Here is a 7,681-nt window from a genome sequence, read left to right on the forward strand (position 1 = left end):
TATCATGAATACTTTTTCAAGACTTTTTTTTTATTAATAAAAAACTGGTGGTGCTAGATTGATGGATATTTTTACGAGATACTTGCTTTTGATCAAGCAAAAAACATGTTTTGTAAAAATACGATATGGTTTATTTTTAATGATTTTAAGATGTAAAATTTCTTATGTGGACATAAACTCCTTTATAAAACTGAGTTTTTTCGAAATTACTTCTTTTTTTTTAAAAAGATCATGCAGGCACAAGCTGTTATGATTTAATTTTTTCCGTTTAAGAAATAAAGGCTTTTTATTTATATTGATTTAAGTTACACGTTTTTTAGCTCAAGATATGCATAAAAAAGCTGTAATGCAAACACGTGATGAGTTCCGCCTCGGTAATTCAAATTTACACAAGATAGCAAATAAGGTGCAACAATTTCAAGAAGAAGCTGTATACGATGTTCATAGGGAGGCAGATCATAAGGATCTTCCCAACCCTTTAGGGCAAAGCGAATGAAATTATGTTGAATTGATTCAAAACGTTTTCTATACATTTCGTAATAAGGAGTCCATACTTGCGATGCATATCCATTTTGAGGACGAACATGGCAATTGTACAAAGAAAAGTAACATAGGGATCATTGCCCAGAGTTTTATAAAACCAAGCATAGAACTTGTCTAATTGATAATAACATTAATGTGATGTGTAAACTCTCAAGTTGGAACAAAAATTAACACCTACATCTTTAAATTTGGAGACGCGACAGAGTTTTTGCTGTGATATACAATAATAAAATACGCTACTGATTCGTTTTTAAGTAAAAGTTATCGTCTGGCATTTTAAAGGGTTGAGTGAAGAGCTATTTTTCTCACACCAAAATGGGAAACTATCAATGTAGGCTTGTAAAAGAATACGACCATGTGTGGACTTTATTATTTTAAAAATCTTCATGTCGTCAGCAAAAATGAGAAGTTCACTTGAGCGTAGACATGACGATACATAGTTAATAGATAGAATGAACACAAAAGGGTCAAGATGGCTTCTTTGGGGAACACAAGATTGAGCAACAAAAGGTTCAGAATGACAATTTCTAAATCTTACCTCCTAGGATCTGTTTTCAAGGTATGATTCAATGCAAGCTAAGAAAAATGGTGGAAAACTAAGAGCTTTAAGTTTAAATAAAATAGTTCCGTGACTAAGTTGGTCAAGAGCTTTAGAAAAATCAGCCGCCTTCATAACCTTGTTCTAAAGCGTTTGAACATATGTTTGAGAATGTAAGGAGATTTCTAACGGTTGATCTTTTTTTCACAAAACCAAGTTGCTGTTCGGAAATGAGATTCTTACTAAAAAATTATACACTTTCACAAACAACTTGTTCAAACACTTTAGGAATGCAAGAAATCTTTGATTAGGCCTATGGTTGCTTATATCCGACTTGTTACCTTTCTTTAAAATTGGTGTTAGAAATGACTTCTTCCATATGCTGTGAAATTTGCCAGTTTTAAGAGAAAGTTTAAATAAGAACGTAAGAGGTTCAACTAAGGCATTACTACACTTTTTTAATACTATCGGGGGAATACCATCGGGTCCGGCTGAACATAGTTTCATAACTCTCCCTAGAGAGAATATTTTTTTAGTTTCTTTAGAAAACTTATCGTATTACATTGATGGATATGACTTTCCTTATATTTTTAATTATTAATTTTGTATATTTGAAAGTAAAATTTATATTTTATTGCTTTAAACTTTGTTGTTAAAAGTACGACTTTTAACTGAGGACTCGACCAACAACATAATATGAATCGGAAACCCAGGGCTATTCCAATCGCTCAGCACAAATTTATCAACTTTTGACCAATTAACGATCCAAGGGAAACATCATAGTGGAACCGCAGTCAATGCTGAGGATATGGAAGGACCACTTCTGCAGACTGTATAACGGCGCCGAAGAACTGAATCCCGCTGTCAGGCAGGATGACCCATTCGATATAGACGACGATAGCCAACAATCCCGTCCTCCCGACTTAGACGAAGTAAAGATCGCCATATCTAAGTTGAAGTCTAATAAAGCCGCTGGAGCAGATGGCTTGAATGCCGAGCTCTTTAAAGCAGCTGGAGATAAGTTGGTTAGGAGCATGCACCAACTTATCTGTAAGATATGGTCGGAAGAAAACGTGCCCGATGAATGGAACCTCAGTATTGTTTGCCCGATCCTGAAAAAAGGAGACCCTCTAAACTGCACCAACTATAGAGGAATAAGTCTACTTAACATCGCCTATAAAATCTTCTCTGCCATAATATGTGAACGTCTAAAGCCCATCGTCAACAACCTGATAGGTCCTTATCAGTGTGGTTTTAGACCAGGAAAGTCCACAGTAGATCAAATATTCACATTACGGCAGACCCTGGAAAAAACTCAAGAGCACCAAATCGACACCCACCATCTTTTCATCGATTTCAAGGCCGCATATGACAGCATCTACAGGGACGAGCTGTATAGAGCCATGTCTAGTTTTGGCATCCCTGCGAAACTCGTCCGTTTGTGCAGGATGACCATGGAGAATTCACGCTGCTCCATAAAGGTTGGAAACAACTTAACAGAACCTTTTGATGTCAAAAAAGGTTTTAGACAAGGTGATGCGCTGTCATGCGATTTTTTTAACATCGTGCTTGAAAGAATAGTGCAGAGCTGTTGTCAGTGAACTTTCGTTGGGGAAGGTCCCCCTGTGTTGTGCGTCCGTTGCGCAAGCGCGTCTTGTTCGAGTCTTGTGCCTAATCGTGATATTTGTCTAAATGTTTTCCCCCTAAACTTAATGTTAACATAAAACAAAATTAAATAATAAAACAAATAATCAAAAACAAAACGAAACAAAAAAAATAGCAAAAAAAATATTATAAGTGATGAACAAAAAAAAACAACAAAAATAAAAGAAACAATAAATCACACCACACCAAATCAATTACAATAAAACAAAAACAACAAACAACCAACAAAAAAATAATACATATCATCATATTAAGCCAACTCAACATAGCGATAGCACAGTGAGTACCATCCTTCACTTTCCCCTTCTCTCGTACAGTCGCATGGCTTAGCTTGTGTATCAAATTGCATTGTGTTTAATAACTAATGCAATTGATACACAGACTACGTCATCGTTGATATCAGATTGTTGACAACAAAAATTTTACTGTTTTGAATTAACAGGGCCGGATTCGATTCTTGTCACTACTAAGGCATAACACTAGTAGTGGCGTGTATCGAATAGCATTCTGTGGTTCAACGCAGTAATATTTTTCTTATAGTCTTCGTCTGTTTTGGTTTTTGTGTTTCTTTTATTTGCAATGGCTGGAAATTTCAGGGTAGATTATTGTAATATTCGTGGGCTTAGATCGAATTTTCTTTCTGTGTACTCCCATACTGCTTTAAACAGGCCAGCTGTATTGGCACTAAGTGAAACCCAAGTGGGTGAGGATTCCGATCCCACTGAATTCTTTATTCAAGGGTATAACTTGGTGCCATTATTCTTTTCCCACCATGGTCTCGCCATTTACATTAGGAATGATGTTGCTTATCAGTTTTTGCCACAATATGGTCCCTGCACAAATTCTTTTTTCAATTTTATGTGGTTTAAATTTTCCGTGAATAAGCAAATCATTCACTATTGCTTCCTTTATCGAAGCCCAAATCTAGACAGAGTATCAACTTCTCGTGAATTTGATGCTTTGTCTGATTCCATCCAAAGAATTGTTTCGTCCTATCCTCGCACTGAAATCGTTGTTACGGGCGATTTCAATGTACACAATTCTTCATGGCTTCAACATTCGGGCCAGTCAACACCAGAAGGAGTGTGTGCTGAGATCTTCGCTGAGTTAAACCACCTAACTCAGCTGGTCAACGAGCCCACTCGAATATCGGACGTGGTAGGTCGAGCAGAAAACACTCTTGACTTGTTTCTTACCTCTGACCCTGGTAAGTACACTATTAGTGTCCTATCTCCTCTAGGCACATCTGACCATTGTGTCATATCAGCAAATTTCTCGTGTAAAAACTCTCCAGTTAAAGAAAGAGCTCCTAAGAGAACCGTAACCGAATAATTACTTTAGGATCTTTAAGTGGTCACTATGCTTCCTCGATAGTGACGTTGACGCCAGCGCTGATATGATAACAAGTTTGATTCTCCTAGGAATGAGAACTTTTATCCCGAATAGGGTTAAAAGCATCAGACCTAAGGAAAACGCATGGTTCGATGCGAGCTGTAAAGAGGTTATTAGGGTTAAGAAGGTAAGTTTCCGTTGTTTTAAAGCCAATCCAACTGAGGAAAACCGGAATAAGTTCAAGCAAGCCAGGAAGGCCTGCAACGCCCATATTCGACGGACCAAATTTTTACATGACCAAAAATTACGGCAAAAAATACTGCAATGTCCCAAAGGCAGTAAAAATTTTTGGTCATTTGTAAAAAATATGAGGAATTCTTCCTCTTCCTCGGTCCCTACGCTCGTTGTGAATGACACTCCATTTGTTAGCTCCTTAGAGAAAGCAAATCTCTTTGCTAGGCAGTTCGCCGCTAATTCAACTCTGCCAGTGAGTGTTATGACTCCGCCTGTACTTGAGCGAGTTAATGATTCTATGGGGCAAATCTTTTTTCGCACTCGTACCGTAGCGAGGGTCCTAAAAGATCTTAACATACACAAATCTGCTGGTCCGGATGGTATCCCCGCTATTGTTCTGAAGAGGTGTTTTTCATCGCTGGCAAAACCACTGCGTAAGCTTTTTCATCTGTCCTACTCCTCAGGTCTCGTTCCGAGCGGATGGAAAACCGCATTTGTCCAGCCTATTCCCAAAAAAGGCGAATCTTCCTCACCGTCTAATTATCGACCGATTGCACTTACGTCCCTTCTTTCCAAGGTCATGGAAACGCTGATTAATTATCAGCTCAAGAAATATCTTGAAGAACGGAAGCTTCTTAATGACCGACAGTATGGCTTTCGTAGCAATAGGTCCACTGGTGATCTCATGATTCATCTCACCGAACAGTGGAACAAATCTTTACATAGCTTTGGAGAAAGTAAGATTATTGCACTTGATATTTCAAAAGCATTTGATAGGGTTTGGCATCAGGCTCTCTTATCGAAAATGCGTGCTTTCGGTTTGCATGAATCCCTCCTTCATTGGATTAGTAATTACCTTTCGAATCGTTCAATACAAGTTGTATTGGATGGATTCAAGTCTGAAAACCACAAAATAAATGCTGGTGTGCCCCAGGGCTCTGTTCTATCTCCAACACTCTTTCTCATTTTTATTAATGATCTCCTGTCTGCAACATCTAATCCAATACATTGTTTCGCTGACGATAGTACTCTTAGCTTTTCATATTCGTTTTCAGATTCACACCCCTCTTCTTCGGATGTGGAACTGCAACGACAAAATATGATAAGCTCATTAAATTCTGACCTAAACAGCATTGTACAATGGGGAATAAGAAACCGCGTGGAATTTAATGCTTCGAAAACGCAATGCTGTCTTGTATCGTTAAAGCGAAATATACCCCCGCTGCCATTATCCATAAATGGCACTTGCATCGAGGAAACTGAACATCTGGATATTCTTGGTATGTGTATCACCAACCACCTTTTGTGGAACGATCACATACGCGATGTCGCCAAAAATGCCGCAAGATGTTTGGGTTTTCTAAGGCGATGCAAGAAGTTTTTCTCCCCCTCTGATCTGGCTGTTATTTACAAGTCTTATATACGTCCAAAGCTTGAGTATAACTCCCATATCTGGGCTGGTGCTCCTGCAACTTACTTAAGCCTCTTGGATAGTATTGAACGTAGAGCATTTAGATTGATTGGTGATATTACCATCATAACATCATTTACGTCACTTGAACATCGTCGAAATGTTTCTTGTCTCACCCTGTTTTACCGTTATTTTAATGGTTTATGCTCTAGAGAAATAGCCAGCTGCATTCCTCCCCTTAAACAGTTCAACCGTAATACTCGCGCTTCTAGGAATGCTCATCAATATACCCTCGAGCCCATCTTCGTTCGTACTGTCAAGTATAGAGATTCGTTCTTTAGCCGTACTATGCGAATGTGGAATGCCTTACCACACTCTGTCTTTCCCAGCTATTGCAATATTCAGGAATTCAAAACCAATGTACACCGACATCTCCTTTCAACCCCTCTCTCCCTTTCCTAGTGCTCACACTGTGTCTACATAATAAGGGTAATATATCCCCTTGAGTGTGCGCTTATTATAAAAAAAAAAAAAAAAAAAAAAACAAGAGCTCACACGTCAACACTAGAGGCACTATCTTTCAAAAGTCTGTCCAATTACTGGCATATGCTGATGACATTGACATAATCGGAAGAACTCAGCGTGATGTCAATGGGGCTTTTGTGAGTATTGAGGCAGAGGCGGCAAAAATGGGTTTAACGGTTAATGAGGGCAAAACAAAGTACATGCTGTCGTCTAGAAAGGACATACAACACCGACGGTTGGGTCAAAACGTCACAATCGACAGACGTAACTTTGAGGTAGTCAAGGACTTCGTCTACCTAGGCTCCGCTGTAAACGCAGAAAACAACACCAGCGCTGAGATCAAACGCAGAATAACTCTTGCTAACCGCTGTTTCTTTGGACTAAGAAAGCAATTGAGTGGTAATGTCCTCTCTCGAGGGACCAAAGTGTTGCTATATAAGACCCTTATCATCCCCGTCCTGCTATACGGTGCAGAAGCATGGACCATGACAAAAGCGGATGAAAGCACCTTGGGTCGCTTCGAGAGAAAAGTTCTTCGTGTGATCTACGGTCCCGTATGCATCGAAGGAGAGTGGCGGAGAAGATGGAACGACGAACTGTACGGGCTGTACAGCTACGTAGACTTAGCAAGAAGAGTAAAAGTCCAACGACTAAGATGGCTGGGTCACGTAGAGCGCATGGAAACCAATGCTCCGGCCCGGAAAGTCTTCGAATCCGCACCCACAGGAAGACCGCGGATCAGGTGGCGCGCACAAGTGGAAGGTGACCTCACCCAACTTGGAGCGCGAAACTGGAGACATCTAGCTAGGGACCGAGCTAGATGGAGAAGTTTGTTGGGTGAGGCCCTAGTTCACACATTACTGTAGCGCCACCTTAAGTAAGTAAGTAAGTAACGATCCAAGGGGGGGCGGTATTGGTTCAAATGCACAATTAAGTTGTAAAAGTAAAGACTTCATCTAAAGATTAGTTAGTAATTTAACTATATTTACCAAAAAGCAGTTTTTGTTTAAAATTGGCAAATATAACGTAATGCTTTATTATTTTCATAAGATCATTTTAACATAAAAAAAAAAAACAAATATTAAGGTTCTTAAGAAAAAAACCTTGAATAAAAAATCTCCAATTTGATATTAAGATGCATTTAAGTTCCTGAAACTTGTTTAGAATTCCCTGTTATTTTTTTACCGCACAATTAAGGTAAGGTTTTCTTAGAGAGTTTTTTTTTCAAAACTGATTTCCTATTAAATACAAAAACCTTAAAGATATAAAAAAGTTAAAAACACCTCCTTTTTGAAGTGAAATATCTCTTGAAATATGTAAATGTAAGATTAAGATTTACTTTGGAGCACATTAAGGAACATTTGTAAGCGGTGCTCAAAAACTTATTTTTATGTGAAGTGTGATCCTCTCTCCCCTGATTATACGTATGGATC

The sequence above is a fragment of the Eupeodes corollae genome, chromosome 1 (genome assembly GCF_945859685.1).
Source record: "Eupeodes corollae chromosome 1, idEupCoro1.1, whole genome shotgun sequence".
NCBI lineage: Eukaryota > Metazoa > Arthropoda > Insecta > Diptera > Syrphidae > Eupeodes > Eupeodes corollae.